We start from the raw sequence: 16984 nt of genomic DNA on the forward strand, positions 1-16984 counted from the left end.
ACTTTGTATCTGTAGACATGTCACAGCTTCAAGTTGACCTTCAAATAACTTTCTTTGACAGCAGTGAACTTAATTATGCTACATGGGACTCAGCATGTTTATACTCAGAGAAGCCCAGTGCAAGCTGTGTGCTTTAAGCTACACACCCATCACTGCTAACTGACCTTTTCATTTTTGTCAACAGGCTAATCCAGTACAGTGTCACTTTAAAAGAAGAAAAATTGAGTGTTCTAAAGAATGCCCCCATTATTTTTAGTCTATGAAAACCGTTTAACAATGGGAAAGAGTGATTTTTTTCCTCTGAGAAGCCACAAGCAATTAATTGTGTTGTCAATATGAGAGTGAAGGGCATTTGGTTTACACATGTGGTGAGTCTGTCTTAATCTTTTAGTTCATCAAATTCAAGGAGTGAGCAAAAGGCAAAGATTGTAACTTTAGCTGCCAAAGAGAGTGTGAATCATTTCGCTCAAGATTTTAAATATCCCTTTTTAGCTTGAAGCTATAAAGCAACCAACCTGAATGAAAACAGATTTAGGATGTAACAAGAAGACAAAATTTAACCAGCATATGTTAAAGTGCCTTGCTGAAACAGAACAAAAGTTTCATGAATAAATATTACTAGAAAAAAAAAAGAACCGTGTAACACTTTTTCACTCTGTGTTGACTGGGCCTTATGCTGTTAAAGGCCATGATTATTCTGCTAAGATAAAGATATTTAAATTATAAAAACAGTGAAGTGCTTAAAAAGATTTTCTGACATATAATGATTAGTGTCTTTTTAGTAAAAATTGTCTTATTGTCTTTATAGCTTGAATCTATGGTTGCACACATGTACACAAATACAGAGGGGTTGACAAGGAGAGACAGACAGACAGACAGACAGAGAGAGAGAGAATGGTTTACTTGATTTTTATAGATTAAGAATCTTTCAAAAATAACTCTCCCATACAGACACACAAACACACCTATAAACATACAAACACACACACATATATATGTACACACATATGTGTGTATGTGTAAACAAAATAAAGGAAAAGAGGCAATGAATATGAAAGAGAACAAGGTGGTTACATGGGAAGGCTTGGAACTGGACAAGAGAAGCAGGAAATGATGCTTTAATTATATATATACATATGTGTGTACATATATATGTGTGTGTTAGTACTAATAGTATGCTAATATTAATATATATACATATATATTAGTTTACACCTTATTATAGTCCTCAAACACAATTTGACATGAAATAATGACACTTTAGATGAGGAAGAGGTCGAGCTCATGTATAGCTATATTAATTCAGTTTACAGAAATTTCAAGCTAATACGACAACATTTTGTTAATCATGTATACTATGTACACATATGGGTAGATGTATTTTTACCTATATAAGAGTATTTCATATGATGAGACAAAATAAATTCCTGGTGATACTGAGTTCCCAGTTTCAAAAATATACACTAAAAACAGAGATACTCAAATTAATTTTATTGTTGATTACAATGTTAGCATTTAGCCACTGAGTAAAATTGATATGTCCCAGTAGAAAGTTTGATAACTACAACATACATTTAGGATTTATTGCTATTCAAGAGAGAATAATCCTAGTTAAAAGGGCTATGTGTGAACCTGAGAAACATGTAAGCCCCAATAGAAATAAATGTCTATCTTCAATACAGCAAAGCACATGCAAACGAATATAAAAGATGAACAGCAGAAAAAGTGTTTTTTCCAGGTCTCTGCACATTGCTTCTTAAAAAAACAGGTTTTCCCCGACAGTCTCACACACATAAAAATAGCATCCTAACAGTTTCCTTCATTGGATGCCTTTCATTATTTGTATATTCTGTAAATTTCCACAAAGACTCATACAAGAAATTAAATATATTTTAACATACATATATTAAATTATTATGTCACAATCCCAAATTTAATAGTTGACCTACAGTCTTTACAGAAAAATTTAATAAATTCATGAAAAAGTTAAAGATATAAGGTAGAGACACTTCAAATAGCAGAAAATTTCCATTGGCAAGCAAATATCTTTTTCAGAGCATTAAGTCAAAGAAAATACATGTGTTAATGTATCTGTCCACAGACAAATAGCCTGCATTGTAGCCTTAGCCCAGTGTTATCAGGCACTATAAACTGAGCATTTGATATTAGGGAATATGCACTTAAAGATAGCTAGAAGACTCTAAACATGAAAATTTATATGTAATTATAAAGTAAATAAAAGGGAGAATAAAGAGATATGAAATCTCAAAAATCTTTGGCTTTAAGTTTAAGAAGAAAACATTAAGAATAATGACATGCATATACATTTGAAGTGATTTATCGTTACACCTATATGAACAAGTAAACCTAGAAATCAGTGACATTATCTAAAGATAATCAAGGGTTAGAAAAAAATAGTGATGTAATGGGAAAAACTTAAAGTGACATTAAACCTTCTTTAAGTCTTTAAAAATATTTTAATTAAAAGAGAATTGCATCACTTCTCCATCTCTGGAGAGGTTCTGTATGTCTGCATATTACACATTGTCTTTCAATTCTGATTCTCTGAGAAGACAGAATTTTGTAATAAGTCGTTTGTAAAATCAGAAAGAACCCATACATATTTGCTCTATTAATATTTAGTGAAGTTTTTGCCTCTTATTTACACACCAGGCTAACCTGGAACATGAAACTCCAAATAACAGAAGCTCAATGTGTGCTTCTTACTGCATGCTTTGTGACGAGAAACCCAGCAAACACGATGAGTCAACACTAGGGTAACAAGGCATAAACAGAGAATAAAAGAAGTGTAAGTAAAAAATGTCTTACAGAGAGGTGTTTTTCTTGTTTATTTAAATTAAAAACAATCTTATTTTATATACCAATCCCAATGACTATCTGCATTGAAACACGGAAACAATTTTTTCCTTAATTGCTTCATGATTTCTTATGTGAAGTTATTGCATAAATATATTGAATCCTGTGTTTAAGAAATCAAACTACTGAAGAGTGGATAGAGAAAATGTGGTACATTTACACAATGGAGTACTATTCAGAGGAAAAAAACAATGGAATCTTGAAATTTGCAGGCAAGTGGATGGCACTAGAAGAAACCATCCTGAGCGAGGTAACCCAGTCACAAAAAGAGAAGCATGGCATGTACTTACTCATTTATGGATTTTAGACATGAATCAGGGGGAGTGCCAGCCTACAATCCCATGTTAGAGAGTCTGGGAAACAGAACCTTCATCGGGCAACTGATGAAAGCAGAGGCAGATACCCACAGGTAAACACTGAACTGAACTCCTGGAATCCAGCGTCAGATGGAGAGGACTGATGGGCAAAGGAATTAAGACTGGGCTGGTTTAACCCAAAGAAACAGTTGACCTGAACAAGGGGGAGCACTTGGACCCCAGATTGATGGCTGTGTAGAAAGCATAAAGACTGACCCAGACCCCCTGAATGTGGGTGTCAATTAGGAGCCTAGGTAATCTATCGCGCCTTGGGTAGTATTTATTCCTGGAGTACAAATAGACTTTGAATGCCCATTCCGCAAAAAAGGATGTTCTCTCAGCCTGGACTCTTGAAAGAGGTCCTAGGCCCTACCCTGGATGACATGACAGACTCTGGAGATCCACCACGGAGGGCCTCACTCTACCTGGGGATAGGAGTGGACATTGGGAGAGGCCTGGGGGGCCTGGTGGGGAGGGAAGGGAAGGAGGGGAGGGAAAGTGAGCTGGGATTGACATGTGAAACAAACTTGTTTCTAACTTAAATAAAAAAGGAAAAAATATATCAAATTATTGAATATATATATATTATATGAGATGTGTGAGAAAGAAAAAAAGTCACTTCCAAGATATGGAAATAATTAACTCATTAGATGTTGAGTGGGATGGTGCACAAACAGGAACTACTCATAGTCACCAAAGATATCCCAGTAGTTAGCAAATCACTATATTTTTGTTTGTTTCACACAGACTCCCTGAGAACTAACATGTTGTTCTAAAAATACAGCCTGCTACATAAAAATTTTACCTGTCACTCATTCCTGGTATATACAGAGACTTGGTACACATGTCATTCAAATTTCCCCTCTTGTCTCTGTACCTGTGAGACAGTATTGTATGGGTCATATCCTGAAACCTGTCCTGGACCTCATGCTACCACGTTTTACCCAATTCTTTTAGATTTTTTCTCAAATCTATGATGACAATTTTATTGGATATGTGTGATGACTGGCTACCTTATTTCCCGTTTTCACATGCTGACTAAACATCAACTGCCAGTTCGATTCTCTTCATACATGATACTAAGTACATCTACTCACCACTTTCCATTTAGGTTTTGAAATGAACAATAATGCTTTCACCCTCAAAGCTACCAGAATTTCAATGTAGGTGTCATGTAATATTCATTAATATCTTAATGGGATTTGTAGCATTATTTAAATTTTTTCACATATCTAACAAATATTTATTGTGATTCAACTAGGTTGTGCTAATATGTTTCTTCGGAAAATTTTTGTAACTTTATTGAAAGGTAGTCAATGATAATACTTATTGAATTGCTGATAAATAATCTCACAGATTATTATTTATATTTTCCTATGTATATTTACATGATAACTCAGTTATAATTGCCCCATTTTGAACATGACTATTTATTTATTCAAAAACTTGACCTGAAGGGATCTGATGGAACTCAGAAAATGAAATTAAGTTAATGTAACTCATTTACAAATGTTAAATAATTGGTTGCAATCTGCTATATCCCTTTGCTGGCTTTTTCTAAGTTAGCTCCATAAAAAATATGCATGTTTCAAATTTTACAATATTAAGACAACAAACACTCATTTTTAATTAATTTTTACAAAGAAGGTACATTTCTAATCATTTTCGTTAAATACCAACAAGGCATTTTGTTGAGTATTGAAATTCTACAAATTGATTATTTTTAATTACTTAACATATACCAAACCAATTCATCTCATATTACTTTCTATCAAATATATGCTACTCTTCTTTAAAATATTGCTTTTTAAATATTACAACTAGATGTTACTTGAAAATACCTTTAAAATCTTTTATTGAATATTTGTTAAATGTGGCTTAATAGAAACTGGAACCCTCAGTGCCGAGAGAATGGGGAAGATTGAATTTATGCGAGGTTGTCAGTGAAGGAACTATTAGATAACGCAAGATAGAATAAAGTAGTAGCATCGCATCTTGAGGATAGAAATGTACCTTGGAAAAGATATTTATTTATTTCATTTATTTTTCTTTAAGTAACATCATGTTATTGTTATTTTTTCAGAGTGGAACCCCAGCATTTTTTTAATGAACCAGTTGGAGATTATGAAACTAATTTTTGCCAGGTTAACATGGAGCTAATTTCCCACTTTCTGGAGGAACAGATGGTATAGATGGATACAAATATGGCTTCATGGAGGGAAAAAGCAGTTTAGTTTTGCACATTCACTTCAGAAAACATTCTTTATCAGTGAGGTACACTCGACAATTTGAGAACATCCTCCATGGATAAGGCTGATTAAGGGTAATTATGAGTATGTGTACAATCTATGCAACATCTAGATTTCTCCCTTCAGTAACTTATCCTCTCTGGCCAGCTGGTTTGGAAAAACAAGTTTTTGAGATTTTTCATTTTATTCAATTTAAAGCAGTTTAACAAATAAGGAAATACAGATCACATAGTGAGTTGAAGAACAGATATTTCCTACTGTGTAATCCTTGTACCAGATTCTTGTGTAGAATAACTAACATAAACAATAAGAAACCAAAGCTAGTGTTTTAAGAGAGAAAAAAAGCTTTTTACAAAGAATTAAGAAGTGATTTGTTGAAAAGTAATTCAGTATAATATATAAGAATAAGGGCTCTCAGCCTGGATACATGGGCAAGGGCCTAGGTCTTTCCCAGGATGAAATGACAGATTAGAGATCCCCCCTCCAAGGAGGGTCTCACTCTCCCTGAGGAATGATGTGGGGATTGGGTGGGGGGCTGGAGGGCTGGTGAAGGAACAAGGGAGGAGGGGTGGGAGAGGGAGCTGGGACTGACATGAAACATTCACGTTTCTAATTTAAATAAAAACATATATTGATAAAAAAAGAATAAGGGCTTCTTGTTAAAAAATATAACAATAATTGAGTTTCAAGATGGGTTGTTTCTTCTAATAAAATTATGACTTATAAAAGAAAGTAAGAGGGATAAATAGAGGACCACTGTGTTATGTCAAATAATACTTGGTATAATCAGAAACTTTTCAAAAAAAGTTATAAACAGATCTACAGCTTCCATGAAATGAATTGTAATCTCACATTTTTGGCATCACATACAACAATCGCATCATGGGAACATTAGAACATTAGAAAGGATAGGACTCAGGACTATTTCAATCCCATCAGTAGATATGTTGTAAAAACTCAACAAACAACTTTAAACTACATAATAATTGTCCCCTATCTTTCAGTATCATTATCATTGAATGAATATTAAATTATATTACAATAAATTTTAACACAGGGGAAAGACACATGAATAACACTAACCATGCACAGGGTAGATTGTCATGATTATATAGAATAATAAGATTCATCTTGGTTTTTATTTTTGTTGCTGTTTTTAAGATGGGGTTTCTAGGTGTAACAGTTCTGGCCAAACTAGAATTCACTTTGTAGACCAGGTTGCCCTTAAACTCACAGAGATTCACTTGCTTCTGCCTCCCCAGTGCTGGGATAAATGGTGTGCACCACGAACACCCAGCATTTTGGGTTATTTTACATTGGGTTATCATCATCATCATCATCACCATGATACTGTGTATTTGTTTTTGTGTACATGAGTGTTTCTGTTATAGGGTACCAGAGCATGCCTGTGGAGGTTAGTGGACAACTTGTGAAAGTTAGTTACCTTCTTCAACTATGTGGGTTCTGGAGAACAAACTGAGGTTTTCAATTTTGGTGACAAATATCTTTACTTAATGAGCCATCTCTCAAACCCCAAAATAAAGTCTACACAAACTAACAATCTCTAACAGCAAGAATAGAAATGTATCATATATGTATATATATCAATAAAATGTGTATTTAGCTGTGATAAATTACATGTAAGTAGAATGAAATGTATTTGGAGAAAGGATGAAATTGCAGGTTGGTCTGTACACAATGTGATACATGTGGAGAGAACTATAACTTACATATCTACATGGGGAAAAAACTTCTGCCTTAAAATGCAAAAAATAATGAAGAAGAGACTGCTACTGATATAGAAATGAACAAGATCCGATAGAAAAGGGAAACTGTCTCACAGGGTGCATCATAGTAAGGTACAAACCATTGTATATTATTAATACAGCCATGCAATCAGCAGACCATGTTTCCTCCAAATAATCACTTTTTATTAGACAAAGGAATGTATTTCATGTATCTGATATTTATAAAGTTAATACATAATAAATATTTATTTTTATATTCAAAATAGTTGTCAGAAATTTAAAATGTTTTCACAATGGTAAGTGAAATTGTGTTGAAAACTTGACTCAAATTTAAAGTAGTTCAAATGGAAATAAGAATGCACACATAGGAGCATTTAGAAGAGTCCACATGGGACACCCTAGATCCTGGTAGTCATTCCAGGACTCAGCAGATAAATAATCTTCTATTCTGTTTACCACAAGAGAACCTAGGACACACAAGGAGAAAGAGTGCAAGAAGATCCTCAGATCCTGAAAATTTTGCCTCAAAATTTCATAATTGACACATGACACTCTTAGATTATGCTCCGAAGATCTAAGAAACTCCTTGTGTCCTGAAGGATGATTAAACATGTTTTAGCAACACATTTCATTCTTCTGGAGTCTAGAAAGCATTGGGCAATGAGTCTTCTACTCAACTTTTGCCAGGGATTATTTTCTCTAATACATTTTTCATTAGACTGTAGTCCACTATAACGTCATTTTAAACCTTATCTTGACTCCTATACCATAACAACTTCTTCTGCAACACTGAGATCATGACTTACATTGTTGTGCTTCTACTAAAATACATGCCATTTGACTACTCAGGAGACAGTACATGTGGCCAGCCCATGAATCAGACCAAATTTCAATTTGTTGCCTCTATTTTGACTTTTAGTCTCCTTTATATTTTGGTCCCCAGGTATTTCTGCACTTTTCTCAGAAACTCAGGTTTACATATGAAAATGTATTTGACAAATTCTATTCAGCATATTTAAGTCTTACAGAGGAATATTTTCAGATAATACAAAGTGACAATTTTCTGCAAATGGAAGGAATGCCTATCAGCAATGCTCAGAACTCTTTTTGTTGGTTTACCTTAATTAATACATTATTATAAATGGAAAATAATTACCAACAATATTCATAGAATAAACAAAGTTTGAGCTATCGCTAAAGTGTCATACAGTGTGTAATGATTAAATCAGAGCAAGGTGTATATAAAATAAATGAAATCCTAAAGGGAAACGTAATATGAACATGACAAGAATGTTTCTGTTATAAACAGTTTTAAAATTATAATGTATGTAACAAAGCAATGTTTGCCCCCATTAGAAGAAATCAGAGTTTTCAAAGATTTAAGGAAGGATGAAATAATGAGAAGACACATTAATGCTATTCTGGGAGCTAAGATTGAATTAATCTCTGAAAGTTTCAAAGGAATATATGGAGGATCAATCCAGGGGAGACACTAGTGACCCTCAGAGATTTTATCAGTTGACTGCCATACAGAACAGTGAGTGTCACTGTAGAAGGGGAAAGATGAACAGCTGCCATGGCAACATCACTCTGCCTTTATACATGGGTTCTATAATTCACCTCAGATAGTATGATTAAGTGCATCTTGATCATGAATTTCTCCAAATAATCTGGATTAGTGATAAATTCAAATGACAAACTATGTTCTGTAAATAAAACTCACATGTACTGTAGGTAAAGTAGACCCCATCATACTTTATTGGGAAATATGGAAAAACAAATAGAATTTATTACAATTTAAAATAATTAATTTTCTATTTAAAATATTAAAATCACAATATAAATAACTTATTCTATTATCTATTATTATGCTCAACACAAATAGTATCATAACCTGTTGTTTATAAAAGTGTATATGTACAACACCTATCATTGTACACTCATTTATATACCTAATAATTTTTATTCCTCATAATTACAGAGGAATTTTTGAAATTCAGTTGCATTTTATATAAAAAATATTTAAAATTACTTTTCATTTCAGTGGAATTCATTCTGATTTGGACTAAATATAGAAATGCAACAGCCACCACATGCATGCCAAAGCAGGTTAAAGGGAGTAACAGAAAAAAATAATCCATGCCATTTGAATCTTCTGGGAAATATAGCATGCATGGAAGAGTGTGTCCCTTCTGGCACACTGCTATTATCAATTCATTTTCTTTCACTGAAACTGGTTTAATAAGCTATCCTGGAAAAGACCAACATATTTTTATATGATGTGTACCTTATACATACACTTATTGAGTTTAAGATTGAGCTACAGGAAGGTTCAAGGCTTTCTAGCTGGCCAATAGCTTATGACCTTTAATTATTTTCTATTTAAAGTTCTTACATACTATATAACTGTATTTTTATTCTGGATAGCATTCTTGGTTTGGAATGTTAATTCACATATTCAGAATGATGCAATTCTAAATCATTTCACTTGCCTATCATCTTTCCTCTCCATCTAACATATCACACCAAAAGAATCGTTTTTATTGTCTTGTTTTACCTCACATGTGAATGTACGTGTTCTGTGAACTCTAGTTCATAACCTCATTTCTTTCCAAATTAATAACCCAATTCACCTTAGCTACCTATAAATTCTGCAGTCCTAGAAATGCATAAGATGTTTTATAGCCATGTAATTCAGAAAATGTTGATATCTTAGGTAGTCAGAAAACAAAAATAGCAATATAATAGAACAAGATATTAAACACATGGCAAAAGGGTAAGAGTTCCTTTTTCTGAGGAGCATTCTTTAAGTGCATGTGATTCATTATTATATTATTATATAACATTCATTAAAATAAGTACTAAATATTCACAAATGTAAAAAACATAGATGTTTGTATATGAGGGTCATGGGATTATTTTGAGGTGACAATCAGAAGTCTGGATGTTCTTTTCCTTGCTTTGTAGAGACTACACAGGACATCCAATGAGGTCTGCTGCTGTAATTTCTGTTGTTTTAAACTTCTCTGTGCTCTTCCAGTTAACTCACATGACATCTTTATCACTCTATGTCAATCTACGTCACTCACAGTGCAAGAATAAAAGCAAAATTAACCACAAAATATACCGCTTCAGACTCCCTATACCTCTATTCACATTCACCCTCTTTAAAATGTGAAATTATGTCATCAATGTTTCTATAATATGTCACTCTGAATTACACCATATAAATGTTTTGCACAAGATGACATCCAATGATGCGGCACAAATTTTAAGTGACATCTTTTTACTTCTCTTTGATATCATAGTCTGTGAGAATTAGTCACAATGTCCTAATCTTTCATGATGGCTCGGGTTATTCTACCCCCTATGAACAAACTCTTTGTAGCTAGATTCATCTTCTTGAAGTACATGTCTTTTCTCTTCATACCTTTGCCTAAAAAATATTAATTAATCTCCAAATGAAAAGACAATAGATATTTTCTAAATTGTTCATCAATAATAAACTATGTGAAATTCCCAAACTATGTACATTTCCTCCTGCTTACCATCATGGATATTTGGAGTTGATGTAACATTACCTTACTGAGGTAATTTAGAAGGGAATCAAATAAGCATTTCTGAAATCTTAGAAGTCAAATATCAATGTGCTGGCAGATGTATGGTAATGTTAATTCCTGAATTTAAGAATGATGTCTTGTATACTTTCATGGCAAACAGAATATCTATTCTTTATTTGAATAAGAAGAAAATGTCATCATGTTGGCTATTTCTTCATAGCCTTATATAGAAATAACTGCCTCCCAAATGCCTCATATTCATTTTTAATTTATTTGTTATTTAACTTTTAACACATGTTACTCCCAGTTCCCTTTCTCTCCCCTCCTTCCCCAGCCCCCAATTCTTCCCAATCGCCCATCCACTCCATCTCCCTTCTGCTCCCCAGGGAGGATAAGGCCTTCAATGAGGCATTTTCAGAGTCTGTCATATAATACAGGGAAAGGCCTAGGTCTTCCCACATGTGTCCAGGCTGAGAGAGCATCCCTCCATGTGGAATGGGCTCCCAAAGTCCATTTGTATGCAAGGAATAAATACTGATCAAATCTCCAAGGTCCCATAAAATTTTACAAGTTCCATTGGCCAATAGTGAATTTTGACTGGAAACACTCATTCAGTTCCTAATCCTCCCAAAGTCAACTATTGAAGTCTGTGGATATTCATCTCAAAATCCTGTGATGCTGAGTCTGCAGTTGCTTAGGTTCCTATTATGTAATAATAAAGGAACAGCAGATACATTTGAACATCCTACTTTATCATTTAAATAGTTTCTACATCACTTGCAAACCTAATTTAATAAAAATAATGTATTTTTAAAGTATTTTGTTGATTAGAGAATAACAACAAAAGAGTAAATATTTGATACTGTTAAAATTGTTTCCCTTATATATTTTATTCTGTGAATGGCTGAAGTCAGATGAAGAATCCACCAGAATAAGAGGTCGACTCTATTCATATATATTATAACTATTCTGCTACTTTAACCCTTATGTCATTTATTACAGTTTTCAAAACAGCTATTATTATTATTAAATTAAACCATTAATTAAATGATAATTAAAATTAAGGATAACTTTTGTCTTATATATCTGGGATCGTAGATTCAAAATATAGGCTCTGTTATGAGTGACTTCTGAAAGTCTTATTAGGAAAGGCTATGGCAATCTCAGCTAGCCTGTACCACCTCCAGACTTCATTCATCTCAGGGGCTTGTAGATGTTAGACTATAATATCTGTATTGATTGTTTCCCTTCAACCACATTAATACTGTATGCCTCATACATTCTCATTATAATCTTCTTCAATTCTCTTTCCTATTCAAATGAAGACATGGATCAGATGAAGGGCACATCCTGACTTAGTATGGCCTCATCTTAAACTACACTAATTATACCTCTAATGACCCTGTTTTCAAACAGAGTTGCTGTTGAGTTACAGAGATAGAAGCCTCAACGTGTCTTTTTAGGTGACACAAAAATTCAAGCAAATGGCAGGGATGCCATTGCTTCCCCACTTTCTGAACTGGATTTTCTCTTTCTGGACATTTCTCTCACTGCTACTACTTATGTAGCTCAGGGGTATTGACTCAAACTCTCTCAACTGCAATTTTCCCATATGTACTATAAACATAATAGTCCTAACCTTGAGATGTTCTGTGAAGACCAAGGTATATTCACAAGAATAAATATAAAGGAGTGGACTTAACTTGCATGCAGTTTTTATTGCTTCAGGCAGCTGTGCAGTTGGAGGCTGAAGAGTGTAGTGTGCATGTATAGGTAGAGGTTAACTGAGTAACCCTCAGATGCACACACTTCATTCAATGTTTTCACCTCCCCTACTTATGGCCTGCAGCTTCCTATAGTCTTTAGTAAAATCAAGGCAAATTGGTCATAAGCTATCTTAGACAGTGGTGCGATTTGGGCACCGAGTCAAATCAATCTGAGGCAAACTAAGTAGTCCTGGGGCAAGTGATTGGCTTCTTTGCTCCACATTGTTGGAGTGTTCACAAATGGATGCTCCTCTGCATCTATACTCCTCACCTGAAAGCAGCTTCTGGTTCTTTGTCTTTGCTTGCCATCAGTATCTCAATGAACAGTATTTCTGCAAACTCTGAACTAAGCTCAAATATGGTGGGAAACAATCTTAGCGGCACACTTGTGTTTGAAATAGCAGAGTAAGGAGTTAGAATCCAGCCTATGCTCCACAGTGAACCACAATCAAAAACCAATTTATCTTGGTTAAATTTAAAAATCCAAAGAAGTACAAACAGACAATTTCTTCTATCAAATCTAAAAACCCCTTTTTAGTAGCTTATTCAAAACTCAGTGTCCAGGCTCTTTCCATTCACAGCACAGACATGACACGTGGTCCCAAGGAACATCTGAAGCATGTAGCTGCTCCAAAACATTGGATGCCAGATAAACTGATCAGCATGTTTGGTTCTTGTCCATTAGTGGCCCTTACAATCTGCCTCTGATCATTTGCTAAGGCACAGACTTAAGTATGCCTTGACTGGAGATGAAGTTAAAAAAAAAAGTTGCATGCAGAGCTTCTTTAAGATTGCTGGCAAAATCAGGACTGATATATCCTACCCTGTGGATGTCATCAGCATTGACAAGACGGGAGAGAAATTCTGCCTGATCTGACACCAAGGGTCACATTGTTTGTTGTTCATCGTATTATACCCAAGCAGGTCAAGTACATTTTGTGCAAAGTGAGAAAGATCTTTGTGGGCACGAAAGGAAGCCCACATCTGGTGATCCATGATGCTTGCACTATTTGATACCCTGATCCTCTCATCAAAGTGAATGACACAATTCACATCGATTTGGAGACAGGTAAAATAACTGACTTTATCGATTTTGACACTGGTAACCTGAGTATGGTGCTAACTTAGGAAGAATTGGTGTGATCACCAACAGAGACATCTTGATTCATTTGGTGTGGTTCATTTGCAAGATGCCAATGGCAGCAGCTTTGTCACCTGGTTTTCCAACATTTTTGTTATTGGCGAGGGCATCAAACCATGGATTTTTCTTCCCTGAGGAAAAGGAATCTGCCTTACCATTGCTGAAGAGAGAGACAAGAGGTTAGCAACCAAACAGAGCAGTGAGTGAAATGGTCTCTAGGAGACATGCTGGAGAAATATTTGTACTCTTGCCTTTCTAGGCAACTGTGCTCAATTAAACAAAATGATAAAATTAAAAAAAAACTAGTGTCTAGTTCCATGACATGACTTTTAAAATTTATAACAAAAATGAAAATACCAAAAATCATTTTAATAAATACACAGTTGTGGTGATTTATTAGTTATGATTTATTAAAGCTTTCCTGAGGATTCACAAAGCAAAGTCAGATGAAAGCCATAGAAGCCAGGCATACACCTTTAATCCCAGAAGCCAGAAACTAGGAGAGGTGATGGTACACACTTTTAGTCCTTGGACTCAGGATTAAGAGATAGAAGGACCTCTGTGAGTCCAAAGCCATCCAGATCTACACAATATTGATCCAATCCTAAAGAAAAACAGTTCATACAAGATGATATCCTCTCCTGGGATCATACACCTTTAATCCCAGCATTTGGAAGGTATTTAAGACTGGGGCAATGTGTCAGTAACAGGCATTCACTCTGCAGCCACACTGAGAATGGGAGCATTCATTCTTCTTCCACACTGAGGAAAGGAGCACATTCAGTCTCAGGATTCTCCTGCCCTGCTGAGGAGAGATAGCAGGATCAGCCCATTCAGCCTGAGGGTTTGGTAAGAGCTGATAGCCTGGTACTTTGCTTTCCTTACCTTCAGCTTGAAGCTTGTATCCCAATATCAGTCTTTGTGTCTTCAATTTATCATCTAATACACATTCTTTCCTTTTCTGACAGAAAGAACCATTTTCCTCATTTTTGAGGATTTTATACATATATGCAATGAAATGTCAAGCATCAGTTTTTTTTCTAAGTCTTCTGAACATTCTCTCTTGTCCATCCTCTTTTACCTTATTCTAGTTCTATCTAGTAATAGTTTCAAGTCCTAATTTTTAGGAGATTTGATTTCAAATATGCAATGGCAATTGCCTTTCATTTTCCAGTTTTTAACTGTTCCAGATTCTGTTCCTTGAAGACTGCTGTGGCAGTAATATACCGTGATAGTTGCACTTCCATATATATTGCTCCAGTACTCACAACAGCAAGGAATCACATCTACCAATACCCACAAAAATAAATTCAATAAATGATGCTCATTGACTTGCTCTGATGTCTTGTTCAGCCTTCTTTCTTATGCACCCCAGGATTATCTTCCCAGTGGTGGGCTACAATGGGCTGTACCCTTCCACTAATTAATCAATCATCAATTAAGAAAATAACCCACACACTGACCTACAAGTCAATCTTATGGATGTGTTTTCTCAATTAAGATTCTTTCTTACCAGAATGTCTACGTTTGTGTTAAGTTGACAAAAACCAACCAGCACTCCTCCACTCTGTACCCTGCTTCACTTTCGTGAATTATCCCACACCATCTCAAGTAAGCTCCATGCTACAATATTTCAATTGTCTTCATTGACGTACTAAGGCCTGTCAAAGTGTGCCCTTCCATGAAGTTCTTTGATTTCTACAACTTTTGTCATTAAGTGTAATTTAAGCACTTACTGATTTTCATAGTCACAGAAACATATAGCTACCTCAGTCATGTAAGTGACACAGCATAGATCTGTTGAGTAAATAAATTTAAAAAATTCTATAAATAGGGTACATATTTGATTCTGCTTTAAAGCAAATTGAAATCATGTGAAGAACTGGATGGAACAGTGTAAGTTAGAATAAATAATGAAACTGAAAATGACAAACAGCATATATTTACTCAAATGCATGGAAAGTACATTTAAATGTGTTGGATGCACATATATAACTAGAAAGAGGGCCTTGAGATGGGAAGGAGACTTACTTTAGGGGTGATAAGAAAGGAGTGCTGAGATACATATTACATGGGAACAGAAAATTGTTTTTATTTGGAGGAGTAAATGGACGAGCACAAGGGAAGATATGAGGAACAGAGACTCAGTACAGAAATGGAATAAATAAGAGAAAAAAATGTAATTCACTCCAGTGACATCTTCCTCCATATGAACTCACCAAACAAACTACCAAATGTTTAATTTCCTGAGCCAATGGAGATATTCTTTTATGGGGGAAGACCTTCTGTGTTGCCTTATTGGTTGATTAAATAAAGCACTGTTTGCCAATAGGGAAACAAGGTAAGTGGGACTAGGAATCTAGGAGGATTCTGGGAAACTGAGGCACAGTCAGTCATGATGTAGGGCACCAGAGAATTTATAGGTCCAGACCCTTTTCTCTGGTAAGAGAAGACCACATGGAAATACTCTGATTAACAGTTATGGGTTAATAATTAAGTCATAGCTAGCTAATAAGAAATCAAGTAAACAGCCAACAGGTTAATCATTAATATAGTGTTTCATGTGTTATTTGGGGGCTGAGACAGCTGCAGGACCCAGGCTGCTGGCAGGAAGACTACATATGGTATCAAGAGTGAGATCATGAGTTAGCACATAGAATAACAAAAGCTGAAAAGGGATTCTAGAAACAGAAGAACAGAGAAAACCATGGATTCTTGGTAGCAACATTTTCTCAGGTGGGCTCTGTTTTGCTAGACACAAGCATAGACTTGTGCAGCTCTCTTAAGGGAGCTTAGCTGACCCAGCATAAGAGGAAATATAACAGGGCTAATTTAAGAGGCCCCACGACCAAGCAAGAATGGTGTGTAAGGGCAGTTGGCAGTGGTAGTGACTACTTCTCCAAGCTGGCAGCATTTGCTTGATGTTGGCAAAGACTAATGTGGTGAGCACAGCTCCCAGTGCTGGTGGTAAACTTATGCCCACCATCTTGTAAAGACAACAGTTGGGGCCCCAACTCCTGACATCACCCTGTTTCCATTTCCCTGGGCATTCTCTGCACCTAGAGAGAACACTCCCCACCAGAAAGAATGACCCTGAGTCTGTCCACACTTCAGACTTCAGTCCCCTCCAGCCCCTGTCCTGTGCTTCAGTCTTCAGTCCCCTCTGGTCACCACACTGTGCTTGTGAGTGTATCGGAAGCACCTGCATCCATCTTGAGATCCATTGGAGTACTGGACCTGCTAAGATGCACCGGAAGAGATCCTTAGGCCAAAACCCACCAGGAGAG

At 35.4% G+C, this 16984-nt stretch overlaps 1 pseudogene; it reads left to right on the forward strand.

Annotated features, from left to right (window-relative positions):
* The first annotated feature begins 13144 nt into the window (after nucleotides 1-13144).
* Nucleotides 13145-13971, forward strand: LOC121144324 (annotated as a pseudogene).
* The last annotated feature ends 3013 nt before the right edge of the window (nucleotides 13972-16984 follow it).

Source organism: Mesocricetus auratus, unplaced genomic scaffold (genome assembly GCF_017639785.1).
Source record: "Mesocricetus auratus isolate SY011 unplaced genomic scaffold, BCM_Maur_2.0 Super-Scaffold_100015, whole genome shotgun sequence".
Lineage (NCBI taxonomy): Eukaryota > Metazoa > Chordata > Mammalia > Rodentia > Cricetidae > Mesocricetus > Mesocricetus auratus.